We start from the raw sequence: 15,446 nt of genomic DNA, 5'->3' as shown, positions 1-15,446 counted from the left end.
TTTGGCTCACACAATAGGATGGAGAGCAAAAAGATGATCAGGGTAGAATACCACTACGATAAAGTCTGCTCCATGCCTTTTTAGACACTGCTTGCCTATTTTTATATCCAAATTAATGGAGCCCAATCAGCCCTTCCTTCAAAACACATCTCTTTCTATTTATATGCCTACCACTTAGTTCAGGTGCTCATCAAGAGCCCTGGCAGTGCCAGCTTCGTCACTCTCTATGGAGCCGTGAGTAAAGCCGCTTCTCTCTTTCACTGTGTTATACATTATGTACCACAATACAGATGACTACTTCCTAGTAATCCCAGCATATGGCTAAAACTTTGAGGCTTGTAAAGCACTTTACAAATGTTATATCATCAGGACAATCCTAGAAAGTGCTATGGTTATCATCCCTGTTTTACAACTGAGCAAACTGAAACAAACTCACCCAGGCAGCAAATATGTGAGACCTGATGTGAAGTCAATCTTCCTGACTCCAGGTCATCTCCATTTAAACCCAAGGCCTCCCACCTGAACCAAATTAAAATGTAATTGTAAGGACTTACATGAACCAATGCAAAGTGAAATGAGCAGAACCAGGAGAACACTGTATACAGTAACAGCAACATGGTGCAATGATCAGCTGTGAGGGATTCAGCTCTTCTCAGCAACACAACAATCCAAGACAATCCCAAAGGAACTCACAATAAAGCATGCTGTCCACTTCCAGAGAAATGACTGATGCTGACTGAATACAGACTGAGGCATACTATTTTTTACTTCCTTTCTCTTTTTGAGTCTTCTTGTACAAAATGACTAACATGGAAATGTTTTACATGAGTACACATGTATAAACTATAATAGATTGCTTATCATCTCGGGGAGGAAGAGATAGAATTGGGAACTCAAAAGGTTAAAAAAGTGTTTAAACATGTAATTGGATGAAAATATTATTTTAAAATGTAACTGGGGTTACATTTGAACTCAGCCGCCCCCGAGTCAATACACTCTGATTCATCCACAAGTAGCTTACTACAATCTAACAGAGGAGATAAATACAAAATAGATGAAATGTAACACTGAAGGCAGAAAAGAAGCATGGGAACAAGGGGGGAACATTTCATGCAGAGAGTGGAGCTGAATTGAACAGAAAACCAGGGATTCCAAGAGGTGCAAGTGAGGAGGGAGCACATGCTTGGCATAGCTAACAGCCAGTACAAAGGCAGAGGGAGAGATGCTATGTGAAGAACTGCAAAAAGGCCAGTATCCCCAGACCACTAAGCACATGGAAGACATGCCAGAGGAGCTTATATTTGATCTCAGAAGTAACAGAGAGCTATGGGAGTTATACTGAGTTGGGAGGAGGTGACATGGTCAGACCTGTACTTTAGGAAGATCTGTTTGGCAGCTGGATAATGGATGAATCAGAGTGTATTGACTCGGGGGCGGCTAGGTGGCGCAGTGGATAGAGCACCAGCCCTGGATTCAGGAGTTCCTGAGTTCAAATCCGGCCTCAGACACTTGACACTTACTGGCTGTGTGACCCTGGGCAAGTCACTTAACCCCCATTGCCCCACCAAAAAAAAAAAAAAACAGAGTGTATTGACTTGAGGCAGGGAGAGACCAATCAGGAAGCTACTAAAGTAGTTTAGGCGGGAGGTCATAGCAGTGTGAAAGGAAACAAGTGAGCACATGAAAGCAACGTTGCAGAGATCAAAATGACAAGATTTGGTAACTGACTGGCTATGTGGGGTGAGTGAAAGGAGTTGAGTTCACAATACCAAAGCTGTGAAAATAGATGACTAGAAGGACCAGGAAGCCCATCACTTCAGAAATGGGAAAGCTCTGAAGAGGAACAGGTTCGGGCAAAAGAGGTGTTTTGAATAAAATGAGTTAGAGATGCTGACAGGACATCCAGACTGAAATGTCCAACAGCCAGTTGGTGATGTGGCACTGGAGCTCTGGAGAGAGGCTAGAGCTGGATACATAGTCCTGGGAGTCATCTACACAGAGAAAAGAACTGATCCCAGAGAGCTGATGTGGGTACCAAGCAAGTGACTGTAAAGACAAAAAAGGAGATGGGAGCCAAGACCAATATCCCACATTTAGATCTTGCAAAGGATATTAATAAGAAGTAATCAGGGGCGGCTAGGTGGCGCAGTGGATAAAGCACCAGCCCTGGATTCAGGAGTACCTGAGTTCAAATCCGGCCTCAGACACTTGACTTACTAGCTGTGTGACCCTGGGCAAGTCACTTAACTCCCATTGCCCAGAAAAAAAAAACTGAATTAAAGGGCAGCTAGGTGGCGCAGTGGATAAAGCACTGGCCCTGGATTCAGGAGTACCTGAATTCAAATCCAGCCTCAGACACTTGACACTAGCTGTGTGACCCTGGGCAAGTCACTTAACCCCCATTGCCCAGCAAAAAAAAAAAAAAAAAAAAGAAGAAGCAATCAGACAGGTAGGAGCAAAAGCAGTTATGAATACCCAGAACCAAAAAAGGCTTGTCAGTAATATCAAATGCTCCAACAAAGTTATCAAAGATGAGAATGGGTTTTTTAAGTCATAGGATTTAGCATTTCAATAACTGGTAACTCTCAGCTTCAGCTGAATGATTAAGTCAGAAGCCAGACTGCAGAAGATTGAGAAATGAAAGTAGAAGTAGATGCAGCAAATACAGACAGCTTTTTCAGGGTGTTTGGCTGAGAAAGTGAGAGAGCCAGGACAATACCTTTATGGGATAAAAGAATTTGATAAGGGTTTTTAAAGGATGGTGAACACTTGAACACGTGTGTAGAAAGCAGGGATGGGGGAGACTGGAGATTAGAGAAAGACCTGAGAGCTAGAGAAGATAGGAGAGGGTGGGATCCAGAGTTACCTCTTCAGAGACTGTAGAAAAGTGGAATATACTGAGTAATGTCAAGAGATTGTGAGATAATGAGAAGAGGGAAGTCATGGTCACTGGGCTCTATTTTCTTGGTAAAGTATGGCTGGAGGTCCTCAGCTGAAGGGGTAGAGATAGCAGATGCTACTGGGGGCTTGAAGAGAGAAGGGAATATCAGACCAACACTCCTGTTTTACACATGAGGAAACTGATGCCCCAAAAGAGTAAGCAACATGCCTAAGGTCAGGGGGGCTAAGTGGCAGAGCAGGGATTTGAACGCAGGTCCTCTGACTCCAGATATAGCAGCACTATTCCCACCATACCACACCATCCTGTCTCCAAAAAACTGAGGAGGCAGATGATGGAAGTAACATAGACATGAGTGGTGATAAGACAAAGGAGCAAGGGAGGGAAGAATAACGGATAACATAGAGCTGAACTCTGCAGCTTGTATAGAGTGCTGGACCTGCAGTCAGGAAGACCTGAGTTCAAATCCAGCCTTAGACACTCACTAGCTGTGTGACCCTGCGCAGGTCACTTTACCCTGTTTGCCTCAGTTTCCTCATATGTAAAATGAGCTGGAGAAGGAAATGGCAAATCACTCCAATATCTCTGCAAGAAAACTCCAAATGGGTTCACCAAGAGTCAGACACAACTGTAACAACCAAATGACAATAGAACTAAACTAGTTCACTAAGCATCTAGCCTGGGAAGAGAGAAGAGAGTGCATCCATAGCAGGGATACATATATGACGGCTATAATGAATACATGTTATATGGAAGGGGATTATATTTGTTCTGGTTGGCCCCAGAAGGGAAGACTAAGAAATGAGTGGAAGCTACCAAGGTTGATTTACGCTTGACACAGGGAGAAACTTGCAGAGAGAGGCACTGAAAAGTAGACTGGGCTTCCTCTTCTGGTGGTACCTCCTAACATTAAGGAGCACGCTGTCCCAGTTCTGCTAAGTTTAACTGTGTGGCTTTAAGCCTCAGTCTCCTCATCCATAAAATGAAGAGCCTGGACTAGAGAACTTCTACAGTCACTTTCAGCCCCAAGTCTGTGATACTAGAATGTTCTCTGTGGTGTTTGTTGAATTAGTGTAATTGTTATGGGCTAAAATCTAAGGCCTTTTACAAACCCTGTATGCTTCCTGACTTCTCTAAGGCCTTTGACCTCTCTTCCAGGATACTCCCTCCTAGATTTTTGTGACCCAGACTCCTCCTGGTTCTTCTACCTGTGACCACTCTTCAGTCGCTTTTCTGGGTCTTCTTGCAGGTCATGCCCACTAACCATGGAGATCCCCAAAGGCTCAGTCCCGGGCCCTCTTCTCTTTTCCTTCTAGAGTATCTCACTTGGTGATCTCAGCAGCTCCCAGGCATTCAATTATCATCTCTGTCTAGATGATTCCCAGATTTATACATACTTCCCTAAATTCTCTTCTACGTATCATCAGCTGCCTCTTGTACATCTTAAACAGGCTGTCCTGGAGGTGTCTCAAACTCAACATGTCCAAAACAGAACTCCTTATAGTCTTTCTCCACAAACTCTTTGGTCTTCCAAACATCCCTATTATTATAGAGAGTATCCCCATCCTTCCAGGTGCTCAGGCTCACAACCTCAGTGTCATCCTTGACCCTTCTACCTTTCCAGCATTCTTACACTTACTCCCCTCTCTGTATTCTGATCCAGGGGCACAGGCCAACGTGCCCTTCCTTCCTGCCAGTACTCCATCTCCTGATCTTGTGCTTTTCCAGTGGCTATCCCTTTAGCCAGGAATGTTCTCCCTCACCTCTGTCTCTTGGCTTCTCTGGATTCTTTTGATACCTAGTTCAACCCGACCATCTGCAGGAGGCCCTTCCTAGTTCCACTTCCTCAACCCGCCTGCCAGTGACTTCCCTCAGACACTGCCTTTCATCTGCACTGAACGTATCTATGGAGCACTGTTGGCACGATGTTTCCCCTGTTAGAATGGGAGCTCCTAGAGAGCAGGGACTGCACTTCTGCCTTTCCTTATATCCCCACTGCTTAACAGTGCCTGGCACACAGTAGGTGCTTAACGTGCTTGCTGACTGACTTTGTTAGGAAGATTTTCCTGACTTCAAGCCCATATTTGTCTCATTGCAATTTTCACTGCTGTTCCGAGTTGTGTCCTTCAGGGACAAACTAAACAAGTCCAATCCCACCCGCATAAGACAGCACTTTAAAAAGCCAAAGACAGGGGCAGCTAGGTGGCCCAGTGGATAGAGCACCAGCCCTGGATTCAGGAGTACCTGAGTTCAAATCCAACCTCAGACACTTAACACTAGCTGTGTGACCCTGGGCAAGTCACTTAACCCCAATTGCCTCACCCCCCCCCAAAAAAAAGCTAAAGACAGGGGCAGCTAGGTGGCACAGTGGATAGAGCACCAGCCCTGGATTCAAGAGTACCTGAGTTCAAATCCAACCTCAGACACTTAACACTTACTAGCTGTGTGACCCTGGGCAAGTCACTTAACCCCAATTGCCTCACCCCCGCCCCAAAAAAAAGCCAAAGACAGGGGCAGCTAGGTGGCACAGTGGATAGAGCACCAGCCCTGGATTCAAGAGTACCTGAGTTCAAATCCAACCTCAGACACTTAACACTTACTAGCTGTGTGACCCTGGGCAAGTCACTTAACCCCAATTGCCTCACCCCCCCCCAAAAAAAAGCCAAAGACAGGGGCAGCTAGGTGGCACAGTGGATAGAGCACCAGCCCTGGATTCAAGAGTACCTGAGTTCAAATCCAACCTCAGACACTTAACACTTACTAGCTGTGTGACCCTGGGCAAGTCACTTAACCCCAATTGCCTCACCCCCCCAAAAAAAAAAGCCAAAGACAGGGGCAGCTAGGTGGCACAGTGGATAGAGCACCAGCCCTGGAGTCAGGAGTACCTGAGTTCAAATCCAGCCTCAGACACTTAACACTTACTAACTGTGTGACCCTGGGCAAGTCACTTAACCCCAATTGCCTCACTAAAAATAAAAAAAATTTTAAAAACCCAAAGACAGCTCTCCTGGCACCTTTCTCCAGCCAGGCTAAACATTCCTAGTTCTTCAATTGCTCCTCATGACATGGACTGAATGCCCTTTACCGCTCCCATTTCCCTCCTTGTGGACACTCTCTACCTTGTCAATGTGACACCAGAACTGAGCACAGCACTATGGATGTGGTCTGATTAGAGGAGGCATAGAGAAGTGCTGTTACCTCCTTGGGGCCTGCCTTTCTCTCTCTCTCTTTTTTTAAATGATGGGGGGGGGGGGGAGTCAGGAGGACCTGAGTAAAAATCTGGCCTCGGACACTTAACCCTTACTGTGTGACCTGGGCAAGTCACTTAACCCCAGTCGCCTCAACAAAAAAATGTTTTTTTAAATGATCATCTTTTTTATTTTATTATTGTTCTTGCGGGGCAAGACTTGCCCAGGGTCACACAGCTAGTAAGCGTTAAGTGCCTGAGCCGGATTTGAACTCAGGTCCTCCTGAATCCAGAGCCAGTGCTTTATCCACTGTGCCACCTAGCGGCCTGTCATCCATCCCGTCCCCCCCCCCCTTTCTCTTAATGTGACAACCCAAGGTCACATTAACTTTTCTTTTTGCTACATCATACTATTTTCTATCTATAAAGCCCCATAAGAGCTGTTTAACTTTTTGCTAATTAATTTTTATACAATGGCTAACTGAATTAATATTTTCCATCTACATTTGAATGGCATAGTCATAAAAGGATGGTTTTAAATAGCATTTCAAAAACATGCTGGTATGCAAATTAATATAAGGAATGATTATTGCTTATTAGAAACTGATCAGTGTTCTAAAGAGTGAGTGTTTTACAAAAGTGGTACTTTTCAGAAAAAGTCAGAGACTTTTTACAATTTTAGTGATGGTTATTTCGAAGTAAATTTTATCTTGGTGTAGCAGAAAAAGCAATAAGTCAGGAAGTTTGGGTTCTAGTGAAAGTTCTGTCAATAATTAGCCTCTTAATCTTCAGTAAGTCACTTTCAGTCACTCCTTGGATTTGTTTCCCTATCTCTAAAATGAGGGAGTTGGTCTAGATAATCTTTAAGATTTCTTCAAGGTCTATAACTCTTCTCTAGATAAAATATGCACTTTAAAAAATCTAAGCATATTCATTAAGATTGAGAACAACAAATAATATCTTTTGGATGGTCATTTGCTTCACTTATCCTAAAAACAAAGCACAAATTGACATTAGATTATACTAATACAGGTCTCAGGGCAGCTAGGTGGTACAGTGGATAGAGTGCTTGCTGGGCCTGGAGTCAGGCAGACTCATCTTCCTGAGTTCAAATCCTGCCTCTGACACTTCTGGGCAAGTCACTTCACCTTGTCTGAAACTGTCCCACCTTTGTGTCTTCTGAAATTTTGTTAGCATTCTACCTGTACATTAACACAGACCATTCATTGATAAACCCGTTGAAAAGCACAGGGCGAAGCATAAAGATTCCCTTCCAAGTTAACAACAATTCATTAAACTCTTTTTTGAGCTATTCTTAATCCATGTAACTCTACTGTCAGCTAGTCCACATTTCCATCTAAAATCCCAGTATGCCATGTCTGTTGCAGTCCCCTGACGGATCAGGCTGGTGGTCCTGTTGAAATAGGAAATCAGGGCAGCTAGGTGGCACAGTGGATAGAGCACCGGCCCTAGAGTCAGGAGTACCTGGGTTCAAATCCAGCCTCAGACACTTCACACTTACTAGCTGTGTGACCCTGGGCAAGTCACTTAACCCCAATTGCCTCACAAAAAAAAAAAAAAAAAGAAAGAAATAGGAAATCAGGTTACTTTAGAACAGATGTATCAATGTAGACACAAAGGTGGGAGAGACAGTTAAAGAACTGAATGTCAAAATAAAAATCCAAAAAAGATTCTGATAGGCTCAACAACAGAGCAGTCACAAACAACCTTGTGTGACATTGAACAGCTATGTACAGTGTTCAGAAAGGGGAGCATTCACTACTCATATACTGCACCTCTAGTGCAGAACAGAGTGGCACCACTGCAAAACCAAAAGTAGACTTGTGTGTGCCATTATGGGCACCCATTACAAGAACACAATAACAACAAGGGAGGGCAAATCCAGAGAAGAGGGACTGGGATGGTAAAGAGACCAATGGGAGAGGTCCATAAAAAGAAAGGAAATGGAATTTAACCCGGAGAAGACTCACCCAGATATGAAAATCTCTTCAAACACATGAAGGAAAAATAAAATAAAAATAAAACAAAAAAACAAACATATGAAGGACTCTCACATGAAAAAGAGATTAGATCTGTTCTGTTTGGCCCAAGGAGCAACAAGAGAATTTGCAAAGATGGAATTTCAGCTTAACTTAAAGAAAACGTCTAATGATTAGGACTACCTAAAAATTGAATAGGCTATATTAGAAGAAATGGTTTCCCCATTCCTACAGCTCTTCCAGGAGAGGATGAATGATATTTTCAGAAGTTGCAAAAGAGATTTTTTTTTACATAGGAAAACCTCTCAGGTCACTTCTAACTATGATCCTGGGAACATAATAGTTTTTAAATTGGTGACTATCTGTAGCAAAGGAGTGGAGAGAACTGGGGTGAGGAGTGGGTCACCAAAAGGAAAGTTCAAAGGAAAAGCAACAATTAGAAGACATCACAGTAGGTCAAACACTTGCTCTCTTAAGCACAGACACAAAAAACATCTATATAGAAAGATGCTATTATCTTCAAGAGAAAACCAAGGATGTAACCCTGCAGAAAACACTATAATCACAGTACTGTGTTTCTTGGAAAGAAACAGAAAAATCACTGATTAAAAATGATATCAGTGGGGGGGCGGCTAGGTGGCGCAGTGGATAAAGCACCGGCCCTGGATTCAAGAGTTCCTGAGTTCAAATCTGGCCTCAGACACTTGACACTTACTGGCTGTGTCACCCTGGGCAAGTCACTTAACCCCCATTGCCCCCCCCCAAAAAAAAGATATCAGTGGCAGCTAGGTGGCGCAGTGGATAGAGCACCGGCCCTGGATTCAGAAGGACCTAAGTTCAAATCCGACCTCAGACACAACACTAGCTGTGTGACCCTGGGCAAGTCACTTAACCCCAATTGCCTCACCCCAAAAAAACAAAAAGATATAAAAGAAGTAAATAATTATTTTCTTGCAAACCTAGCAGATTATTTTTTTTAATCAAAATTAAATAAATGTTACTAATAAGAACATCCCAGCATTAATCCTTCTCCAGGCTGTGTTCTAGATATATATTTCACTGGGAATGCATATAGCATGGAAAAAAAAAATCAAACATTCTAAAGGTGATTAAGCTGTAAAAAGAGTTAAGATCCAGAAGGAGGGGACAGATAGGTGGCACAGTGGATAAAGCATTGGCCCTGGCTTCAGGAAGACCTGAGTTCAAATTTGCCCTCAGACATTTGACACTAGCTGTGTGACCTTGGGCAAGTCACTCAACCCTCACTACCCCCCCCAAAAAAGATCCAGAAGGAAATGCAAAAGTCAGGACATTTTGAAATGAAAGCATGCAAAATATTAAACACCCTAAGAATATATTATTATCCAAATCAAAGAATTTTTATATCTTTATAGAAACTGGAATTATTTCAATTCAATAGCCGACTAGAAAAAGACAGATGAATTACTGTCTCATCTAAACTTCAGAATAGTCAAAAAAAGTCTTATAAATGGTTCATGGCTTGTGGAAATAATGATTAAGTCTCTCATTAAAAAAAACCCTCTAAATCTTCTTAAATTGGATGATAACGACAACCAACCACCTCTAGTGCAGAACAGAGTGGCACCACTGCAAAACCAAAAGAAATGCAGGAGCAAAAAAAATTTCAAAAATGAAGCTCCAGGACAAATTGAATTCAGGGAAAACTGTAAATTCAAATCAAATTCAACAGCTTCCCATTAAGTATGAGTCAGAAAATGCAAAATCAAGACTACAAGGGCACCAATAACTTATAAATTTTACAAGACATGGAGGAATGTCACAAGAGACTATTTTTAAAATAGGTTGAAATGCGAGCTAATACTGAACAATTTTAAAGTATGACTTAATCATCTGCAACTCACTGCCCTCTACATGTAGTAAACTGCCATGTTAGTTTTAAAAAATGAAAATTTTCCTTTCTCTATCAAAAACTTCACCAAACCCTCAAAAAACATTATTCACAGTCAGGGCAAGGACTGGGTCAGATGGTCTTTATGGTCTCTTCTGGCTCTGAATGTAATATCTTTGGAACCTCAAAATTTGGAGTACTGCGCTATAAATTCTGAATGTTCAATTAACACATGACTAAACTTAACCCTAAAATGCATAAAGCATCTTTGTAAGGAAAATCTGTTCTGCAATTGATATCACAAGTCACCAAGGTAAAGCCAATTATCAGGAACAGCTGCTTACACTGAAGACACTGCCCTGTACTTCCTAAGTTCAAAAGTTCTTTCTTCACACACAAGACTCTGGACCATCTTAGAGGAGTGGATTTCTACTCTCCATTACACACAGAAAAGAGACTAGATAAAGGCACATCTATTTTTAACTAAAGCAGAATTACACTCCACTCTTCAATAAATGCAGCCAAATAAACACACACAGTGAGCTTCTTAGACTGGATCACCTCAGGATGCAGTCATCCAAGCCATGTTAACTGTGGCAATGGCAATGCTTATGTTTGCTGTCTTGGTATAAGACTTACTCTAAGAAACCTCCCTTACATTCTTAAACTGCAAAAGTCTTAAGCAGGAAAGGGTCACAACGATGAATGAATACAAGAGAAAATAAATCATGTGATAAAATACCAAAAGGTTTAATTAACAATTTTTTTTAAATACCTTCTACTTTTAAAGAAGTTACCTCCGGGGGCAGATAGGTTGGCGCGGTGGATAGAGCACTGGCCCTGGATTCAGGAGGACCTGAGTTCAAATCCAGCCCTCAGACACTTGACACTTACTAGCTATGTGACCCTGGGCAAGTCACTTAACCCCAACTGCCTCACCAAAAAAAAAAAAAAAAAAAGAACAGGTCTTGGGGCAGCTAGGTGGTGCAGTGGATAAAGCACTGGCCTTGGACTCAGGAGGACCTGAGTTCAAATCCAGCCTCAGACACTTGACACTTACTAGCTATGTGACCCTGGGCAAGTCACTTAATCCTCATTGCCCCACAAAAAATAAATAAAGTCTACAGATCTGAGTTCTACTCCCAGTTCTGCCTGGATGACCTGGGTCACATCACTTAGCCTGTCAGAACATAGATAAATCTTCTTGTCCATAAAATGAAGGATTGGGTCAGCTGGTCTATGGTCTCTTCTAGCTCTGAGGGTAATATCTTTGGAATCTCAAAATGTCGGGTACAGCTCCATGTGCTAGTCCCTGTGAATAACTGCCAGGATATGGGGCCTCCTGGCCATTCCATGAAAGACACTACCTCTCTCAGCTCTAGGAATTTTCTCAGAGTATACTTCCCATGTCTGGAATGCTCTCCCTCCTTCACTGTGACTAATGACTTCCCTGGCTTCCTTAAAGTCCCAACTAAAATCCCACCTTCTACAGGAAGCTTTCCCCAAATCCTTGTAATTTCAATGCTTTGCCTCTTTTAATTATAATCTATTTATCCTGTATATGGGTTGAACTATATGTGTTTGTTTGCATGTTGTCTCCCACGTTAGACTGTAAGCTCCTTGAGGGGAGGGGCTATCTTTTGCCTCTCTTTATATTCCAAGAGCTTAGTACAGTACCTGGCACAGAGTAGATGATTAATAAATGTTTACTGAATGAAAGAATGAATGAAAAAGTGTAGATCAGCTACTCATCATAACTTAAGAGTCTCAGGAAGTTGCCTAGGATGCTTCTAAGTTGGGAGTCTAGCCTTTGGGCATACAACTAGAATGTATTAGAAGCAGTATTTGAACCCTCGTCTTCCAGACCCCAAGGTCAAACCTGTTTCCACTACACCCGTTTCTGTTCAGTAGTTTCAGTCATGTCCAACTCTTCACGACCTCATTTGGGGTTTTCTTGGCAAAGATACTGGAATTGTTTACCATTTACTTCTCCAGCTCATTTTATAGATGAGAAATTGAGGCAAACAGAGTTAAGTGATTTGTCCAGGGTCACAGACACAGCTAGTAAGTGTCTGAACCTGGATTTGAACTCAGGAAGATTAATCTTCCTGACTCCAAGGCCAGGGCTCTCTCCACTGCCCCACCTAACTGCACTCTCCACTACACCAAGCTTCCTCAGGCTTTGTTGGCATTCTCCTTGCTTTTTACCCAGGGTTATATAGATCACACCCTGAGCTCTAAAGAAACAAGGAGGCACTCTGCCTTTTGTTCTATATCAATTAAGATTTTATCTTCTTGTCTAAGTAACAAATGGCTGATTCCCTTAAAATGAATTTTCCTGCTCATTTTCCTTTCCCAACTTGGAGTCTAGAGAAGATACAGAAGAAAAAACATTTCCTCCCCAAAGCTGGAATGCTAGAGAAAGAATGAAGCTCTATGGGTGACATGAAGTTGCACCAGAACCTGATGTTTCAGCACAGCAATGCAATATTCTCAGCAAATCAGCATAACATTAAAACAACCACATTGGTTTGTCTTGCTGCATTCAGGTATTCTCTTAGGAACAATAAACCCCTAAGAATATCCAGCTCTCCATGGAAAAGACTTCAGTTTTTGAAAGAAGAAAATCAATGTTAACTGGCATTCAACCTAAAAAACGGTCATTCTGACAATCAAAAATATGTTGAAGCAACATACCCACCCGTTAATACGAATAAATTATAGAATTGTCATAATTAATCTGTACTTCGAACAGAAAACAAAGTTACAGAGTATAAAATGATACAACACAAAACAAGACCCCAAAGTTGAATCAGTCTATACAAATGACTACACTGAAAAGTTAAGAATTTGACAGAACAGCCACCACTGCTAACCACAAAACTTGCACTGTCATTTTTTTAAATGTTAATTCTAAATAATCTATATTTTTCAAAAACTCTTTTGCTCCTTTGGACACTTGATTTTCTCATTCCTAGAGAATTTAAGTCAATAATTTAGACTGGACTAAATATGTATTGATATCATCATGTTTTAACATTTTGCCACAGCAAAATTCCAGCCTTCCAGCCCAAAACACCACTTCTAAGTGAAATGACAGGTAAGACTCCAGAATCAATTTCACTATACAACTATAGGCACACAACTAGACCCCATTAGTACTGGGGAGGAGGCTGTTCCCCAAAAGCAATATTAAACACAATACAATATTACCACAAATAAGCGAGAAAGATCCTGACCCACTGAAAGTTGATCTCCATCTGGAGCAGCCAGTATTCTATCAGGGGAAAGTTAAATCCAAAAACTACCCCAATTAAAGAAAATAAAAGGATATTTCCCTAACATCAGGCAAATCTAAAGACTTAGCAGACAAAGAAAAGGGTTAATCCTCGAACAGCATCAAAGGACACTCACAAAGTGAACTTCAGTTAAAACAGAAGCTCTCAACATTCCTAGACACAAGACAAGCAGGACCTTTCAACTGTTATTTCTGCATCTCCCTAATTAGTTCCCACCCTTCAGCACCACGTCACAGAAACAACCTTTCCACTACCCCAAACCCTCGCCCTTTTCTTTAACCAAGGAGAGCTCCAGGTCCCATTTCTTTCCAATGAGAATGAAAAACACTCTTAAAGGGGCTATCTCTAAAAAAAGTTCGTGGGATCCAAGGTTTTGGGCTGAGCGGGACCTTAGAGGTCAAAAGCCTTTCAAGAGGCTTTCAAAACTTTTGAACCCTTTTTCTTAGTGCTACTAGCTTGGAGTGCCAGTCCTTCGTCCCAGAGCCAATGGGGGGGGGGGGGGGAAGGGGGAGGAAGGAGAATCAGGGGCACTCAAATTAGGGGGTGCCTTCATCTTCTCCCGCACAGAAGGTAACTGCGACCCGGTGCCGGCTAGCCATTTTGTGTGTGCAGATGCATTCCCCCCCCCCTCCCCTTTTCCTTCATCATTTTGTCCAGAGATGAGGCGGGGAGGGGGGAGCCGCGGAAGGAATGATCCCTGATCATTGGGAGAGTCACTCCCAATACTAAGGGGCACTTACACCTTTAGAGGGGGAAGTCCGAGGAGGGGGCTACAGGCACAGCAGGGGCGGACACATCTTCAAAGAGGAAAGGGAGGGGCTGGGCTTAGAGAGCCTCAGCACCTTCGGAGGGGAGGGACACTAGTGAGAGAATGCAAGGGGGCTACCGCCTTCAGAGGGGAGGCTGGAGAGCCTGGGCTGGGGGAGGGGAGAGAGGTTAAGACCCTCAGAGAGCAGACAGGAGAGGTAGGTTTGAACCCTCAAAGAGATGACTAGGGAGGAGGGGGAAAGGGGATTGCACCGTCACAGAGAAGACTGGAAAGAAGGGGGGGGGTGCAGCCTCAAAAAGGGGACTGGAGAGGGGAAGGGGGGGTTGCACTCTCAGAAGGGGAGACTAGAGAAGGGAAGTGGGGGGGCAGGTTTGCACCTTCAGGAGGAAGCATCCAAGGGGAGGATGGAGAGGGGGTTTGCACCCTCCGAGGGAAGGCTGGGGAGGTGGGATGGGGGGCTCCCACCCCGGGAGAGGGAGCTCGGGAGGCGGGCCGCACCCCAGGAGGGGCGGCAGGCAGGGGTCTGGGGGCGAGCGGGCCCGGGGGCCCCGCACCCCAGGAGAGGCTGGGCAGGGTCTCCCCCACTGAGGGGTGGGATGGGGGGGAGGGTCCGCTGGCCCGAGGCTCGCTCTGCTCTCGTCAGCCAGGCCCCAGGGAGCCGGCGAGTCCCCGGGGCGGGGAGCGGCCTCACCTGGCCTGGCCACCGCCCGCTCTCGCCTTCGCTCCGCGGCCGCTGCCGCGCGGACGGACGGACGGACTGACGGACCGGGGGAGGACAGAAGGGGAGGAGGGCGCCGCGCTGTGCCGGGCCTCGGGCCGGGCGTCTCCCGCTGCCGCCGCCTCACGGCCGCCGAGTCCCCGAACTCCCCGGAGCCGCCATCTTTCTCCACTCAACGCCTCTGTAGCCGCCGCCGCTACCGCTACCGCCGCCGCCGCCGCCGCCACCACCACCACCGCCGCCGCCGCCGCCGCTCCGGCCCGGGGAAGACAGCGAGACCGCGCATGCGTCAAGAGCCGCCCGGGGAAGGCCGGGCGGGCACGGCGCGGCGCGCGCACGCACTCACGCACGGACGTACGAAGGCACGAGGCCCGGGAGAGCCCGCCTCGCGTGGGGAGGCGGGGCTCCGAGGGAGGCGCCATGTGGAGAAGGGAAAAGGGAGACTAGAGTGAGGTCAGGAGGGAAAGCTAGGCCTGAGACCTTCTTCCCGTCGTCCCTTGCCTTTATTATTGTTGTTCTTTATTTAGGAAGGAGTGAGACTGGCCTGGAGAGGTAGAGAGAGGAGAGCCAGCCCGGGAAATCCGAAACCCTCACCCCTTTGGAGTTCAGTTTCCTCAGCTGTCAAACAAAGGGGTTGGACTTCATTAGAGGACCTTAGGGCCCGGTCCAGCTGCTCTAGATCTGGGATCCGATGAAATGAGCCG

The 15,446-nt window shown here is 44.7% G+C and overlaps 1 protein-coding gene across 2 annotated transcripts in view; it reads right to left on the bottom strand.

Moving 5' to 3' along the window:
- The window catches only part of FBXO42 (F-box protein 42), a 106,655-nt gene extending 91,706 nt beyond the window's left edge, over nt 1-14,949 (bottom strand). For both annotated transcript variants that reach the window (XM_043995119.1, XM_043995118.1), the window contains exon 1: nt 14,716-14,949. The gene's annotated coding sequence lies outside the window, so the exon portion shown is untranslated. The remainder of the gene's footprint in view (nt 1-14,715) is intronic.
- Between the last annotated feature and the right edge of the window lie 497 nt (nt 14,950-15,446).

The sequence above is a fragment of the Dromiciops gliroides genome, chromosome 3 (assembly GCF_019393635.1).
Source record: "Dromiciops gliroides isolate mDroGli1 chromosome 3, mDroGli1.pri, whole genome shotgun sequence".
NCBI classification, from domain to species: domain Eukaryota; kingdom Metazoa; phylum Chordata; class Mammalia; order Microbiotheria; family Microbiotheriidae; genus Dromiciops; species Dromiciops gliroides.
This window is presented reverse-complemented; position numbering and strand designations above follow the sequence as displayed.